The sequence below is a fragment of the Euprymna scolopes genome, chromosome 6 (genome assembly GCF_053919585.1).
Source record: "Euprymna scolopes isolate OS-2025 chromosome 6, ASM5391958v1, whole genome shotgun sequence".
In the NCBI taxonomy this organism is placed as follows: Eukaryota; Metazoa; Mollusca; class Cephalopoda; order Sepiida; family Sepiolidae; genus Euprymna; species Euprymna scolopes.
The window spans coordinates 64,930,845-64,948,355 of record NC_136487.1 but is presented as its reverse complement, the minus strand read 5'-3'; positions in this window follow the sequence as shown (position 1 = coordinate 64,948,355).

The window sequence follows — 17,511 nt, the reverse complement described above, 5'->3', positions numbered from 1 at the left end:
ATCGCTTACGCAATACAATGGCAGCGCACGAGAGCTCAATCGATGAAAATAGAAACTGCAATGAGACTCATTCAACGAATAAATAAAAAAAAACTGTATTTTACATAAACGTAGATGATAACTTAGGTAATAAATACCTAACAAGTAAGATTGAGATTGTCGGACTGACTTCCTCATCTTGGTTGTTATTGTCACAACGTGTCGGCCGTTTTGCCCTCCGGCCTTCGTCAGGTGAACGGTTTGTTAGGAGTCTCGAACCCAACCCTTTATTATTATTACGGGGGTACCGTGTTCGGACTCCAGCTAGGCTTTGGGACATAGTTGCTGATTCTCTGTTTTTCACTGCCTTCGTTCAGGATTGAACTCAGCACCTTTGGGTAACTGTAAACTTTGATACAACGTCTAGGACCACTCGGCCATATGTCACTAGGGCAATTCTTAGTTGGTTTTTGTTAATGTTACACCTATGTTGTTATTCAAGGTTTTCTCTCTCTATCAGAGGTGTCCAAATTGCATTCAGCTCTATGCTTGGTTTGCTCAGTAGGTTGTTATGTCCGATCATGTGAGCTGTTTCTTTAAGTTTTCTCATTTATCATAAATTATTATCATAGTAGTAGTATTAGTATTATTAGTATTATTTCTGTTGTCACATTTTTACCTGGATGTTGTTGTTGCCGATTTTATGCTGATAGACCATAGACTATAGGCATTTTCTTTTCTCGAACCTCCAGTACTTTCACAAGATTCTGGAGGTTCCCAAAAAGGCAGTCTTCTTCTTCTTCTTCTTCTTCTTCTTTTTATTATTATTATTATTATTATTATTATTATTATTATTATTATTATTATTATTCACACTAGGAGTTCTCAGGCAGATTATCAGAAGTGTCTCACTAACAAACAACTGGTGGTTTTCCCTAGAGTCTGGGTGACAACAAGCCCCCCCCCCCCCCACTCTCACGATTTCCAGCACTTTTCACCTCTTTCGATAACCTTTACAAATGAATTTGTATTGTCGCAACAGTCGCTTACCATTGCTTTCTCGCTGGTAATGACCAATGATAATCACTGAAATTTGGGTGTCAGTAAGCCTCCCCAAGATTCCAGTCATTTTCGCACCCATCCAATGAAGGTCTGGCTAGTGCTTATTCTCCTTCGTCTTTCCATCCTCTTATTTTTTGCGGTGCCGATACTACGATTTTTTTTTTGTGTGAAAGGGAGATTAACTTACAATTATACAGTTTCAGTTTTCTTGATTCCATGTGGTGTTTCTCTGTTTTTTTTTGTTTTTTGTTTTACTCCCGTTGCATTTCTATATATCCGGTTATCGTTTTTAGCTTGTGTGGATTAGAATTTGCACTTAAAGGTTTTCTTTAATATTTTAGCTGTTTTTATTAATTTTATTCGGTGTATCTTCTAAATACTCCCCTTGATTCTAATCTATCCCATTCCTTTTTCTTTTGAAGTTTTTCGACATGTTTCTAGTGCTCGTACTATTATTGGTGTTATCTTGACTTTCTTCATCTTCCATATTCCTTTGAGCTCACTCGCCAGTTTCGTGTATTTGATTCACTTCTCCGTCTCCTTAATCATCTGTTTGTGGTTTGCTGGAACTGCAAAATCTACAATCTAGCAGGACTTTTTCTTCTTATTAACCATTATAACATCTGCTTTCTTGCTTGGATGGTTTTATCTGTTAATATAACAGTTAATATAACACACACACACACACACACACACACACACACACACACACACACACACACACACACACACACACACATATATATATATATATATATATATATATATATATATATATATATACATGTCCCATAGAATTGTGTGACTTTCATTTTAAAGTACTGTTGCCGATTTGTGCCTGTACTATTTGATTTGTCAGGACGTTTGAGGAGCAGTAGTCTGCATAATTTCCAGAGTACAGCTTTCCCCACTTCAGTAATTCTATTTTTATATTCTTTTTGTGCTAATTTGGTGCATTCACTTATTATGTGATTTATTGCTTCGTCTCTTTATCTACAGTTTGGATTTACTGTTGCCTTGTGTGTTGCTGATCCTTGCTTTGATGTGGTTGATTCTATTTGCGTTATCGTGTACGGCTATTATTAGGAATTCAGTATCTCTGTTTAGGTTTCCTTTTTGTAGCCATGCCTATGTATTTTCGTTTCTTTTGTCATCCTCATGAATCGTGTGGATAGTTGTTTCTCTTCTCATTTTGATTTTCATGTCTTATCCCTTGTTTCTTTTTCTTGTCTTGTTTGTTTTTATGTGTCGCGGTAATTATTCTTTCGGTGTTCTGCATTATGTATTTTGTTAATTTTTTTTTTAATTATTTACACAGTCTTCTATACAAACCAATCCTCTACCTCCATCTTTCTTTTACATATAGATTCGGTCAGCGTCATCCTTTGGGTGTAGTACATTGTGTATGGTCATGAGTTTCCTATTCTTCTGGTCGATTCCTCAGTTCTTCTTCGGTTTAACCTATAAATGGCCCAGAGTATCTTACTAGTGACACTGCCCTTTAATTAGGTTTCTACTATATAGCTTAGTTTCTAGGAGTTTTCTTGTTCTTCTGAGGGATTCATTACCAATTTTCTCTTTCATTTATGTTGCTTTAATGATGTTCGCTTTCAGAACTCCCAAGTATTTGTAGCTTTCATGTTCGCCTAGTGCTCTCATCTCTATTCTATTGGGTAGTACCATACCTTCAGTCGCTTCCTGTTTTCCCCTTCTCATGATCAGCAGTGTGCACTTTTCCATAGCAAATTCCATTCGGATACCCTGAATAAAGATTCTGATTGTTTTTATTAGCGTCTCTAGTTCCTTTTTGGTTTTAACAAACAGTTTCAGGTCATCCATGTGCATTAGGTGGTTCATTCTTTCATCTGAATTAGTGAATTTGTTTCCGGCTTAGCATTTTCTTAGTATATTGTTAAAGGGCATTATGGCTGTGATGAACAGTAGTGGTAATAGGGAATCACCTGGGAAATTCTTCTTTGTATTTTAATCTGTTATGTATTGTCCATCAGCTGCCAGTTCAAATCTCCATGTTCTCATTGCATTTTCTATTAAATTGATAACCTTGTCTTCTATTATTTATGATTGTGGGATCCTGTCACACGCTTTTTATAATCGATCCATGCTATCGCTGAGTTCTTTTTCTACTTTTTATATCCTTCAGGATCCTTTGTTGTATGTACGTTAGGCCGTGTATTCCTGTTTTCCCTGTTCAGCATACTTTCTGTTCTTCGGGGAGTAGTCCACGATTTTTTTTACACAGGTATCACCATATTATCAAGGCCAAAAGGCCACTCGAGGATAAGTCTTAAAGAGTATAAAGTAGAAATTGGACAATATAGTAATCATTAGTAATGGAAATCCGGTAAATTTGTTAACTTATATGGAACGGCTTATCAAGAACTTGTTTACATTTGACTTGAAGACAACCATATTGTAGTCAGCCGGAAAGCAGAAAAACGGAAGACAATTTCACAGGCGTGCAGTTCTAAGAAAGAAGCTTTGTTCATGGAATCTACGTTTAGGTTTAGGCACCAAATAAAGAATAGGGGGAATTATTGACAATGTTTTCAGTTGGACGAGTGTTTCTTGTGAAAGTTTGGCGAGGGAGGACCATAGACTGAAGCTCAGTCGAACACTTTCCATGGAAATGACGTACATCAGAGACAAACTCGCAACATCTCTTCTGTTAGATAGATGTTGCAGGGAGGAGAAAAGGACATCTCCTACGAGACTACGAAGTCTATTTTGAACTCCGTCAAGGCAAAGACAAGTCCTTTCTAGCAGCTCCTGCCCAGATGTGGCAACAGTATTCCATCCTTGGACGTACCTGGCTCTTATATAGATAGAGAACTGCATCAGCAGTGAGATATCTACTGGATCGATAGAAAGATCCCACACTTTTTCCAACGGCGTTGCCAACAGATTTGATGTACGTGTTCCATTTAAGATCAGGAGTAAAGGCCAAGCCCAGAAGCTTGTCAAAACTTGAGGCATCCTGAAGACGAGAGCCATTCATTGCAATTGATGCCAGATGGGGATCAGAATTTTGATGATGTAAAGAGAGAAGCTTGGTTTTTAGATGCATTCAAATTAACCAGCCACTCCTTTCCCCATTGTACCACGTGCTCAAGATCGGAGGAGAGAGAATCGGAGAGAACTTGGTCGTTTACTGTCTTAGATGTGCTACAATAAATGGTAGTGTCATCAGCATAAATGTCTACGAATGATGTAAGGATGTGATTTGGAAGATCATTAATGTAGATCAGGAATAGAGTTGGGCCATCATGGACCCCTGATGGACTCCAGTATTAATACTGTGAGCTTCTGATTTTTGCCCATCAACTACTACTCTTATGAACTTATCGGAAAGCAATTATTTAATAATTGAGAAGATATTTCTAGCTATATCATAGCTAGAGATCTTGTGAAGTAAACATTTATGCCATACTCTATCAAAGGCCTTAGATATGTCAAGAGCAATTACCCTAGAAAGGTTGCCTTCATCGAGAGATTTGCTAATTCTTTTAGATATATCTGTAAGCACATCTGCTGTAAATCTAGCAGAACGGAAACCATATTGAGTGTCACTAAGAAGGTTATTTTTGTTGAGATCGTTGATTACTTCTGTATTTAACACAGATTCCAGCAACTTACTCATGGCTCCCAGGAGACTTATTGGCCTGTACTGAGAGGGGGATGAGCGATCACCTGAATTCTTAAATACAGGGCATACTGATGAGGATTATGAAGAGAATGATAAATGTGTTAGTATTTTCTACATGTAAGTAAGTAAGTAAGTAAGTAGGTAAACATGTTATAGGCATGTATGTAGTTGCTGGGATATTTCCTTTTTCTGCGACTTTTTGCACCAGTTTTACCTTTGGTCATCCATTCTGGCACGTGGGCTTCGTGGATACATCTTTCCAGATTCTAAGTTAGTCGATTCCTCTTCTTCTTCTTCTTCTTCTTCTTCTTCTTCTTCTTCTTATTATTATTATTGTTATTATTATTCACTCAATAGGGGATCTCAGACAGGCCATCACCAACAATCGCTCACTTGCAACAATCTGTGATGTTGCCTGGAGTTCGAGTAATAACAAACCTTTCTAGATTTCCATTGATCTCCACCTTTCTCGATAACCAGCGCATCTGGCTTCACGTTATCTCAACAGCCGTTTACCATTACTTTCTCGCTGGCATCGATCATTAGTTTCATTGGGTTGGAATATCAAAAAGCCTCCATAAGGCCTCAGTTTTCTTCGCACTCTTCCAGTGTAGATCTGGTTACTCCTCTCCGTCCTCGGTCTTTCCAATACTTCATAACTCTTTCATGTGGCACCATCCGATATAGACGCCCTTTTTTATTTAGGGTAGACGCATGGAATTTTGCGGTTTCGATTGTCTTCGTTCACTGTGGTCATGTTTTTTTTTCTGTTTTTGTATTATTCATATGTCAGCATCCAAATCACTGGCTAGTGTTTGCAGTTTATGGGGGTTGGTTTCCATAATCTAGGATTTTCTTTTAGGATTTCATATGTTATTATTGCTATCCATTCTATCTTTTCAGCCTTGCCTCTGATTTCAATTTCTCCAATTCTTTTTTCGGAGTTTTTTTCTGGATTATCCCTAGTGTCCTACGATTATTGGTGCTATCTTGACTTTCTTAATCTTCAATTTTTTGGTCATTTCCGTATATTATCATCATCATCATCATCATCATCATCATCATCATCATCATCATCATCATCATCATCATCATTAACTTATTAACAATATTTTGTTTGTTTGTTTGTTTGTTTGTTTGTTTATAGTTAACATATTTATGAGTAAATAAAATAAACTAATCCTTCACATACGAAAAAAACTTGTCCGGAGAGTCGCTTTTCTTGTCTCTCGTATTCATTCAAACAGTGAAATTTTAACAAACGCCACGCATTTTTCCACGACGATGACCACGGTGACAATGCACACACTTAAGCATATTTACGAGTAAATAAAATAAACAAGTAATTCCGTTCACATACGAAAATACTTGTCCAGAGAGTCGCTTTTCTTGTCTTTCGTATTAATTCCCACAGTGAAATTGTAACAAACGCCACGCAAAAAAAAAAAAAAAAAAAAAATCCCAATCATTTATTATTCTTGGTTGTTGTTGTTGTTGTTGTTGTTGTTGTTGTTGTTGTTATTATTATTATTATTATTATTATTATTATTATGGTTGTTGTTGTTGTTGTTGTTGTTGTTGTGGCGGTGGAGGAGAAAGGTCGGGAGGAGATCTTTAACCTTGGTGGGGAACCCTCCAAAAAATGATGTCTCAATAAAACTATCGGTGGCGGTATAACCTAAAATTCACTAACCCCCATTTATGAGAGAATGTCAAATCAAAATATTGAAAATAACGACATGAATCAGGTTGGAATATCTTGCGAAGGTCTCACGTCCGGCAGGTGTCCCACTGGTCAACGGGGTGGGTCCTGTCGTCATTATACAACAGTTCGAAATTCTGAGGATGTGGGTGGATGTAGGGGTAGTGAGAATTGGCAGAGAGAGTCCCAAGACACGAAGGGAGTTGGAACAGGAAATGTAAAAAAAAAAAAAACATGGACGGTGAGGAAAGAAGAGTACTGTGGGAATGCTTTGTAAAAAGTGGAAGTACCAAATCTGGTGGATATATTCGAAAAGTAAAGGCAGAGTGGGAACCGAGAGGAGGAGGAGGAGGAGGAGGAGGAGGAGGAGGAGAGGAGGAGGAGCGCGAGTTTGGTATCCCAGTTAAAATAATTTAAAAATAACAACCTACTTTCAGTGATTGCAAGGGAAGAGATTGAACGGATGGTTAGGAATGAAATGAAAGTAAAATTGATGAAACTAGTTCTGATGAAAGCACTGAGAGAGTGGAAGTGCAGAAGGGAAATGTAAGCGATGATGGGAGGTGGGCAACTGAGGAGGAATGGAATCCTATGGTTAGAGGAAGTGATGAGAAAGAGTGTGAAGGATCTAAAGCAGATGAGATCATTGACTCTGAGACAATGAAAACAGTGGAAGGAGCAGATGTATGGAGAAGTGGTTATGAAGTCCGAACTTTGACTTCTGTAGAAAAAGAAGTACTTCAGAAGTTAAGAGAGGTTCTTATTTGAGACGAGATCATGGATATTTCAAACTTGAAGAGTAGTGATAGGGGGAAGGTGACAAGCGAGGTAAATAATAGTTCAAAGAGTAATTCACAACATCATAAGAAAGAACATCGATTACGGAACTTAACAGGCTTCTGTATGCAGCGTCATACGTTGTTGCGAATCGTCTTGGCTTATTACAGAAGAAAAATGAAGGATAGAAGGCCATACTGGCAGAGGCGGCTTAAAGAAAGTATTAAACGGTGGCGGAAAGACATTGGTAGAATCGAAGAAATAAGATAAGGAGTTAAACTAGGACAGAAAACCAAGGACGAGCTTGAAAGGAGGTATAGATTGCTGGAAAAGGGAACAACGATCGTTTTAACAACGTTGAAAGAGAAGGTCCACACTAGTGGTATGAAAATTATTAAGTTTGTTGGAAAAAGTGTTGCGTTTATGCAGAACAACCTTTTCCGAAGTAATCAGTCTCAGCTGTATAAAGAATTAAATGGTAGTAAACAGGCGGGAAATAACAACACTCCAAATACAGAAAGTTCTGTGGGATTTGGTCTGTTGAAGGGCGATATAATAAGAAGGCTAACTGGTTGGGACAGGTCAGAGAAAGGCTATCAGGAATGCAGCAGATGAAGAACGTTGAGATAACCATTGATGACGTGAAGGAGGTATGTGAGACCAAGGCTGATTATATGAAACGTATGGATAGAGAAAAAACAGAGGAACTGGCTAGGGAAAAAATGCACGGAAGGTTCTTCCAGGAAGTGGCTGATGAAAGATCATGGCAATGGCTTAGAGCTGGGTATCTGGCTAAATACTGAAGCTTTTGTTTGAAGCATTAGGAACACGATTGTTCAAAAAAGTGGTTCTAGGAGAGGAAGTTGCTGCAGAATGCCGGATTTGTGGTAAGACCTCAGAGTCAATTGCGCACCGTGCAGCAGGGTGTAGTGGATTGGCACAGAGAGAGTACCGCAAAAGACACGATAGCATGGGACTCCGGATATATTGGGAGGTGTGTACGAAAGTTTGGGGTGAAGTGTGCTGGAAAATGGTTTGAGAAGGTGCCCGATGAAGTGAAGACAAGTGAGGATGGCAATGTAGAGGTATGGTGGGACAAAAGTGTCATAACGACAAAGCAATTGGAACATAATCGTTCGGATTTGGGCGTCATTGACAAGGTCTCAAAAACTGGCAGATTGTAGACTTCTCAGTACCCTGGGACAGAAATGTGAGAGAGAAGGACAAAAAGTGGAGCAAATATGCTCCATTGGCCTTGGACATAAGGCGTATACACGCGATTAAAACACAAAAAATCCTGGTCGTAGTTGGTACGCTAGGAGTAGTATCAAGTCGTCTGGAAGGACAATTGAAAAACTACGAATCCCCGATGTTTTAGGCGGTCTTCGGACTTCTGCTATTGCAGGTACCACCAACATCTTTAGGAAAACCCTTGATCTTTGAAGCTCCTGGTTTGGAGCCGGGATTGAGGGAAATTCTCTAGAAATGAATCCAATCCGTTTCCACGAAATCAGAATTATTATTATTATTATTTACTTAGCAGGAGTATTCACACAAGCCATTGTCAAAGATTGTTATTTGAGAACCACTTGTGGTCTTCCCTGAAGTCTGAGTGACAACAAGTTTTCCCAGATGACCAATACTCTCCAACTATTTCGACAACCTTTGCAAATTAATTTGTGTTATCGCAACAACCGCTTACCATAGATTTCTTGTTGGAGGCGACCATTGGTCTTCATTGGAATTTGGGTGGCAATAAGCCTCCCCAAGGTCCGAGTCTTCTTTTCACATCTCCAGTGGAGGTCTGGTTGGTGTTTTCTCTCCTCAGTCTTCTCCTCCTTTTCCCTTATTAATTGGTGTGGTACCTTTTTTATGGTGACACTCACAGGAAAAAAAAGTGGGTGCGATTTCTTCATTTGTGCAGTTTCATTTTTCATGGTTACATATGATGCTACTTTGTGTTTTGCTTTTTAGTGCCCAGTTTGTGTGTAGTCTATGTGTGGTGTTTGAAGGGGGTTCCTTAATATTTCTGCAGTTTTCATTATTGAAATTCGTTCTATTTTCTCGGTCATCCCTCTTATTCATATCTCTCCCATTCTTTTTTCAAAGTTATTTGGTATCGTTCCTAGCGCTCCTACTGTTAGTGATGTTACTTTTATTTTCTTCATTCTCCAAATCCCTTTGGGCTCTCTAGCCAGTTCCGTGTATTATTAACACGACAATTATTTAAAATATATTGAGGTTATGAAGTGAGCGGATGAATACTAGACCTTTTCATCTCCGTAGTTGTATGAGAAAATTTAAGCAGCCTTTAGAAATATTTTCCGCATCGATTTCGAATCTACTTATGTCTCCGATATAAGTGAGGGAATCCCTTTAGAGAATGGGACATAGTTTAGGAAGGGGAAATTTAGGAAAAATAGTAACTTTTTGTTTTTTTTTTATTTTTCGACTTCTGCTTCCGGTATGAATTTTCCTTTATATTTTAGAAATTAAATATTAATATTATTAAATTGTTTTTTTATTTATTGCTCTTAATATTCATTTCCTTTCTCTTTTTTGGGTTTTTTTATTAGCATTGATACGTTGCCTTCTTATAATACCAATGCGTTTCGTTTTCATTCTTCGCAAACATGTCAGCTTCTTTAATGTTGGCTGAAAATATTAGTTGAAAATGCAATAAAATATGAAAATGGGACTCTTCCTATCAAGACTAATAAATACACTCACAGCCGCGAAAGATTCTCCTACTAGGACCGAGAACATACGTAAGGCGGCATGTATAATGGTATGTATAGTTGGATACCAGGCTCAATGCTGTGATGATGACCCACTTGAGATTTTCTAAAAGTAACGTTTACACCAGATGAATTCTCTTCAGAAAGCTTTTTATGTTGTACATTGAGAATTAGTATTTTAGCTAGTATAATATAAAACTTTTTTTAATGTTGGTGTACTTAGAAGAAGTCGATACGCTATATAATCTGGAGGGGACAATGTCGATAGTACTTCGTAAGGATGCAGTTTTAAATTATGTCTCTGCAGGATTCCGTTTTATGCTGTGTAGCACCTTTTTTTACACAAGTTCCCCTCTCAGACATCTATCTATCTACTATTATATAAAAGGAACTTTGGCTGTGTGTCTGTGTGTCTATGAGTTTTGTTCGCAATGGTTCGAAAACAGTTGCTCTGATTTTTATCAAATTTCACACGAATGTATTTTATGTGCCTGGCAGTCTTGTTAGATAGGCTTTGTATCGAAATGTCTTCGATAAGCATCGATAATCGATAATCGAAATAATCCGATGAAAGGAGGCACAGGCGATTTTGACTAAAGTTAACACCTCACACAACCTAATATCATAAGTGCATTTGGAAAGTTTTATTATTACACAAGCCGAAAAACCCGACATGTAAAGTAAACAGTAGGTTCTTTAATATGAAAGGGGCGCGTTCGAAATGAATGTTTCTGTTTAAAGCACAATTGCACCATGGTACATGACCTTTTCATTTTAGACTTAAATTCAGGCCATTATCACCGCACAAGTAGTAATGCCATGCACATAAAATCAACAGTAAGTTCTCTGATATGACAGGGCGCGTTCGAAATGAATGTTTCTGTTTAGAGCACAATTGAAGCATGATACTTGACTTTTGCACTTTTTAACCTTAATTCAAACCATTGTATATAAAAATAATTTTATAAAGTCAACAGTAGGTTCTCTACAGTGCAATCTAGACTACAGTGTATTATAGACTAAGTCACTGCGGGTAGGCATGTGAAATTTCCTCCTGGTGCACCGCGATGGGCCCTCAACTAGAGTAAGCAATCAATTGATTTGATTGAAAAATAGTCGATTTAACTGATTTCGATGACAATAAAAATATGGGAATGTGAAACATTCGTTGATCATCATTCAATCCCGGGCAACGACGGATATCCCTGGTAGTATGTATAATGTGGGATTTCTTCAAAGTGCTCCATTCGATAACGTACTTGAAGCATGGATTTTGTTTGCAGATAAATCAAATAAAATGATTCAAAGGTAAACAATTTCGAATAGTTGTACATATTTACGATTCACAGATGATTTAAAAGATTATTCTATCACACAAGAAAAAAGATTCAGCACTAAATATAAACTTATAGTATGATTTTTACTGTTATGGGGTTTGCACACGACCTCCTTGTCCGCGTGCCAATCTCTGACTGCCGGGCACCGGTACTCGATACCGGAAGTGATGCCACCAGAGGAAGTGACGTCATGAGGTAGTCCATTAATCCCATGGAGGGGCGTCTCCAACAGTTACATATTAGGTACCCTATGTCAATGACGATAAGGATCAACTAGTATGGACTTTGGCATGGGAACATTCAGTGCATGTCATAATCTGCGAGACAGGTTGTTTTCAAAAATAGGCGTCATGTAGAGTTAAACGTTACGTTGATGTCTATGTTCACACCTTACTCATTTCATTTAAGAAGTTAGCTAAATAAATATCTAAAAGAACCTTAGTCTCTCTCTCTCTCTCTCTCTCTCTCTCTCTCTCTCTCTCCTGCGTGAGGCAGTTCTCTCACAAAAAAATAAAACCTTTAATAAACCCTCAGCAAAATTCTCTCTGTGTCCTTTCTGCGTGAAAAAAAAGAAGAGTTTTTGGTCTATTAAAACAGATGAGACGAAGAGCCAATTATGTCACACGAACGCATATACATAATGAACATTTGGGAGCCCGTATAAAAAAGAAGACTATGACTTAGATATGAAGAACACATATGACTTAGATATGAAGAACACATATGACTTAGATATGAAGAACACATATGAAGAAAACATAGCATGATATAACACGATCAGAAAGTAGCGAAAAAAAAATTCTAATACGGGAACAACGAAATAAAAGAATATAGATAATTGATGAAAAAAAAAAAATGTCAATTTTACTGCACATATTTGTAAAATTCTATTATCTTTTCAAAATTTTCGCAAATATTTAAAAATATAGATTATAAGAAAATCCCAGATTAAAAAAAAATCCCAGATTTAAACACACACACACACACACACACACACACACACACACACACACACACACACACACACACATCATCATCATCATCATCATCATCATCATCATCATCATCATCATAAAAAACAAATTGATTTAAAAAAATCAACATAGCTGAATTTTAAAAAATCCACGAGTGGCAACCCTACACAGGAACTGTTAGCGTTTCGTCAGTTGCTGTCGGTGTGATTCCGAAATCTAAATTTTGTTAGAAAACCGGGGCATTTGCGGTTTGAATTTTTGGTTGTATAACTGAATTATTCCAGTTATAAGGCGTTCATGAACCGTTTGGCACCCATTCGGCTGTTCAATGAGGTGTATGTGTGTGTGTGTGTGTGTGTGTGTGTGTGTGTGTGTGTGTGTGTGTGTGTGTGTGTGGACAACCAGCGACGCTAAAATAAGAGGTGGATGAACTCGATGGGAGTCATTAGTCATCCATACTTATAAGAGAAGAAAGTGGACCATGACTTTACAATTATTTAACTCTCTTCCTCTCTCTATTTTGTTCTTTAACTCTCACATTCAATGAGCTATGTGTCTGACGAAGAGGGAACAATTTCTAGACTTGTGCCCCCCTCCGAAGGTAAATACATCCCGATCGACGATATTCAGCAAAATCCCAACCGGAAAGCTTTCTATTCTAATAGTTTCTTTTCTTGACTTGGTTGCCATTGGAATTCCATTCTTGCTTCCTGTTTCCCCGATTTAAACAATACACACAAATCAAAAAGTAATGTGAATAAACATCTAGCTGTACAACTCACCACCTAGGATGCTTCTATAAATTTGGAATCTAATTCACAGTAGTCCTGTGTCTTGTTTGTGATGAACTTAAGCAATAAATAAATAAATAAATAAATAAATAAAAGTGTGAGGATATTTTCAATCCTCTTAGAGTATTCATAATCATTCATATATAAGTCTATCCATTTCATTAACCTTTATACTTAAATGGTTTTTGGTCTTAATAAATGACTGTTCATTAGTAAAATTTGGAAAATTCCGATTCCATGGCCTCTCAATCTGCTGTAATTGGACCACTTTTTGCAATGAATTTAAGAATATTTCGGATTTTTCCTGATCTCCATCGACGACGTGATTTCAGAAAATCATACCTGTATCACTTGGGAAACGCTTTCCTTAAAAAAAAAATAGTGGATCTGAAGAGGTGAAAGTCAAAAGGTGCAAGATCAAAAAAGTAGAGGGATGGAAAAAGATTTCATAGCCATAACCCTAACCCTAACCCCCGTATTCTGATTTAGCGACATGTGCACTGTGAAACAGAGTGTTATTTTTCAAAAGTAAAATATTTTTGCTGATTTTTCCCTGTCTTTTGATTTTTATAGTTTCTCTTAATTTCCTTAAATGTGAAGCATAATAAGCTCCTGCAATTGTAGGATGACTCTTTGTCAGGAAATCTGTCATCGATACTCCGTGCTAGTCCCAGAAGACTGTGAGCATGGCCTTGCCAGCAGGGGGCTGTATCATTGCCTTCTTTGGAAGTGGTAAGTCCAAGTGCTTCTACTGCATTAATTGGACCTTGGTCTCTGGATCATAGTGTCAGGCCCAGGTTTCACCCCGTATAATCAGTCTTTTAAAAACTTTGAATCATCTTCTTGGCACATCTCCAAATTCATCCCCGAGTACTCTATACGTTTTCGCTTGTGGAAAAGTGTTAGCATACTGGGAATCAATTTGCATATACGTTATGCATATGCAAATGGTCGTGAATGATCCTTTTCACGGTCCCTCTTGGACTGTTTGCCTAATAGTCACGCATCGATCTTTCAAAATGGCAGCCTCAACGATTGAGAGATCTCATCAAGGGCAAAAGGGGGCAGCCATGCCTGGGAGCTGTTTCCACAGTTTTCCGGTCATGTCTGAATTCACAATGCCAGCGTTTTACATTGTCATATGATGAGGCATTATTACCATATGTTTATTATATTCCATCAAAAGTTTCCTGTAGTGTACATCCTTTCAAATAATGAAACAAACATGATTGAACAACAATTAACGGGCTCCATTTCACCCCTGACTCAGTTCGAACATCTGTAAATCAGAAACCACAATTTGTTCAGAGCTGTAATTTACCACATAATCCATAGAGATATAAATCATTGCACTTGCAAAATTTCAGCTGGATTCAAAAACTCGAAATGGATCAGAGGCATCACTTACTGAACGCATTTCTTATGCATCGTTTCCTTTTACGTGGCTCATTTGTATCAACCGGATTATTTCATTAATAGTCTTGATAAAAGCACGGTTTTCATGAATTTTCTTTTAGTGCATTATTAATAAAGTCTAGAACATTTTTTGAATTCAGATGAATGACACCATCACCTCCACCTATTTTATTTTTATCGCTGAAAGCAAACTATTACGATGGCATTTTTCGCATAGCTGCACGCTGGCCGGACAAATTTCCTGCATGCAAAATAGAAGATTGCATCACGTTCTAGAAAAGACACAGATAATTTATACTTGTCAAAGCAAGTGTTCGGGAATGACCTCGGCCATTTACGTCACAATGATTAGTGTATTTTCATAGACGTCGTTGAATGACATTGGCAGCTGCAAAATTTGATAATTCAGTTGGCGCTATATGAACATTCTCTTCAACATTTCTGTATCACATACTGAGTTGACCACTATGTAATGATTTACTCGCAAAAAGCCATTTAACAATTAACACTTTAATTAACTCAAACTAATGACTTGTTTTTTTTTTCAAGCTTCGCCATATGTGCCTGTATTGTAGTTTTCTTGCAACACTGTGAACAATTTTCAGTAGCTGTAAGAAACAAGCCAACTTACATGATTGCCATATTAATAGTTCAATATAGCAAATCAACAACCTGCTCTTAAAAGATGAATGATTTCTTTATTATGATCGTCCAGTAGGAGACAAGCTCAAAGAAGTTGAGAAAGAGAGAGAGAGAGAGAGAGAGAGAGAGAGAGAGAGAGAGAGAGAGAGAGAGAGACAGACAGACAGACAGACAGACAGACAAAGAGAAAAAGAAAGAGATCATTTTTTTCCGCATTAATCACCGAGTTAAGTAAATTAACAACTTGATGTTAGAAGATAGATGATTTATTAGTTATGATCGTCCAGTGGAATGCAAGATCAAATGATTTGAGCGCTAGAGAGAGAGAGAGAGAGAGAGAGAGAGAGAGAGAGAGAGAGAGAGAGAGAGAGAGAGAGAGAGAGAGAGAAAGAGAGAGAGAGAGACAGACAGACAGACAGACAGACAGAGACAGATAGATAGATAGATAGATAGAGAGAGAGAGAGAGAGAGAACGAAAAAAGGGAGAGAAAGATGCGTATTTTAAGTTAATCGTTTAATTATTCGACTTTCTGTTAGACCATCCCAAAAACACATCATCCCTCATTCAATCCTCCACGACGATTACCAGAAATTGAAATGCGCGAATGTCTTTATCGTATGTTTGATGTCACATCCGATTAATCAATATAAACTTCCTTTTGTACAATTCCCAGCTTACTTCCGGACAGAATCAACCTTTTGACACCTTCGTTACTTTTGTCTGGAACTTATCCTGTTCACAACATACCGCCATGTTTATCTGAGCAAATGTATCTTAAATAATGTGTACTAGTGAACGTACCTACTAATATTACGATACAAATATTGATCCATACATTATATTTGGACTACCCTTCTTTTCGAAGATATTATTTTCACAACGTTTCGGCGATCCAAGAAGCATCTTTATTCAATCTGTCATCTATGATTGGGTAGAAGATTTAAATGGTTCATAATTGTATTCTTACTAATTATTTAATAAATAAAAACAGTTAAAACATTTAATTAATAAAATATGCTTTCTCAAAACCAATATTGAAATATCAGGGATAACTTGTTTGTTTGGCAGCTTCAAGGCGTTTCCATGAATAGTGGCGATTAAGAGACACTTAATTCACGTTGACTAGTCTACTTTTAAGTGGTCTACTAAATATCAATAATCTAGTGTACAGAAAAGTTATATTCCGCTAGTGTTTGCATTAATATTCATATAAAATCATAGAATCACGTAAATAATTAAATTTTTAATATATAATTTATTATTATTTACTCATTAGGATTAGTCACACAGGCCAGCACCAAAGATTTCTCTTTGAGGACAACTTGTGTTGTTATTTGATCTCTGAGTGACAACAAGTCTCTCCAGATTTTCAGTACTCTTCACCTGTTTCGATAACTTTTGCAGATGAATTTGCGTTGTCGCAACAGTCGCTTACCATTGATTCGTTATTAGCAGCGAACACTAGTTTTCACTGGAATTTGAATGGCAATAAGCATCCCTAAGATCCCAGTCCTCCTTGCACTTATTCAGTGGAAGTCTGTTTAGTGCTTTCTCTCCTCGGGCGTACTATCCTCCTATCTTCTCTTTTATACTTATTTGGTGTGGCGTGTGTTTATAGCGACACACGAAAAAAGTGGGGCGGAAGGCAAGGATGAAGGGGAGTTAATTTACAATTATACAGTTTCAGTTTCATGATTCCATGTGATATTCCTTGTCGTTTTACGTCTGTAGCATTTTCTGTTGTATGTCCAGTTTGTGGCTGAAGTTTATGCGTGTTAATATCCAAGTTCAAAGGTTTTTCTTAATATTTCAGCCGTTTTAATTATTGCTATCCGTTGTATGTTTTCAGCCATCCCTCTGATTCCAATCTCTCCCATTCTTTTTCAAAGTTTTTCGGCATTGTTCCTAGCGCTCATGCTATTAATGGTGTTATCTTGACTTTCTTCATCTTCCAGATCTCTTTTGATCTCTCTGATCAGTTCAGTGCATTTACCCTGCTTCTCTGTTTCCTTTATTTGCCATGATCTGCCGGAACGGCAAAAATCTACAATCTGGCAAGACTTTTCCTTTTTGTTAACTATTATGATATCCGGTTCTCTTGCTTGGATAGGTTTATCCGTTTGTATATTCGTATCCCTATTTGTGCTTGTACCATTTGTCTGTGTGTTCAAGATGAAATTGTCTGCATCAATCTCAGTGTACTTCCTTCCCAACTTAATCGTGTCTACTTTTATACTCTTTTTGAGTTAGTTTGCTGCACTCGCTTATTATGTGGTTTATTGTTTCGTCTATTCGTCCGCAGAGTTTGAATTTGCTGTTTTCTTGTGTCTTGTTGATCCTTGCTTTGATGTGGTTCGTTCTAATTGCATTATCTTATGCGGCTGTTATTAGGGAACCAGTTTCTATGCTTAGATTTACTTTTGTAGTC